We start from the raw sequence: 1,224 nt of genomic DNA, 5'->3' as shown, positions 1-1,224 counted from the left end.
TACGATTCAGACCCTCCAAAAAACATTCGTTATTTATTTAGATATAAGCTGCTTATAGATTATTTTAAATTAACAATTTTGTTAGGTGGGCTGTAGCCCACCAGAATTTTAATCCTAGTTGCGATCATGCTCATGTACCAATAGGTCATTTAATACATATTGCTTGTTGTTTTTAGCTAAATATATTATGTTATGCAGTTAATAATATAATATGTATATAGGTATACACTGCTATACTGCTTACAGATAGGTGAAGAGCATTGAACACATTGTACACTGTAGTGATAGTCCCCACATATCGTGAGGACTAAGGAGCAAAATGGTATGCAACCTCTTAAAACCATTTATTTTCTTTTTTGTCCCAATTTAAATGCAATAAACCATCAGCAAAACTAAGAATTTCGAAAATATGGTATTAGTGGTATAATTCAGCCCCCTGCCATTCGAAATTATTATTTTTAATATTTTGTTATAAATATAGTTAGGGCTTTGTTTTATATTATAATAATAATTATGATTCTAATGTATTCATTAGTTTCTATTTTTTGATTAAATAATAAGATAGTAAGATACCACTTTGTGACACCTTAAAAGAAAAAAGTTCCAAATAGTTCGGCCACTGGCCCGGGGGCCCATTTTTATGATTTAACGAGGGGCCAAGGGGTTCTTCGCACCCCTAGCACCCCCGGTTGTTGCGGCACTGGTCATATGGCAGATAATACATTAAAACGATCTATATTATTATCTTTATTATATTATATAAAGATATAACTTGCCAGTTGCCATACGTATCGAACAATTCCTTTACCGTTATTCGTTTATCACTATGTGTATATAGCCAACACCGCATCTGACAGGTACATTGTACATATAGTTACTAGCCAATAGGTACATAGGTAATGATAATTACGCGGGCCGCAACTAACCTACGGCTAAAATATTATCGGGCCGGAATTCACAGCCAATATTTTAATATTAATAAATTTACAAAAAAATTGTCATAAGTCAAGTTATATTATACAATATAAATAAAATGAATACCATATTATATTTATTTAGAAATAAATAATGCACTTTAATTAAAGTTGTCCAAATGTAACTTACCAGTAAAATTACGAATACGAGTCCGTTAATATGAGAATGGTTCCAATTGTATTCACTTAGAGTCATAATGTAACGTCTGCGAGCAAACATCGTATTGAAATTCTGTTTGTTTTCCTGAAA

This window comes from Acyrthosiphon pisum, chromosome A1, assembly GCF_005508785.2.
Source record: "Acyrthosiphon pisum isolate AL4f chromosome A1, pea_aphid_22Mar2018_4r6ur, whole genome shotgun sequence".
NCBI lineage: Eukaryota > Metazoa > Arthropoda > Insecta > Hemiptera > Aphididae > Acyrthosiphon > Acyrthosiphon pisum.
The sequence above is the reverse complement of the archived record's forward strand: the minus strand, read 5'-3'. Positions refer to the sequence as shown.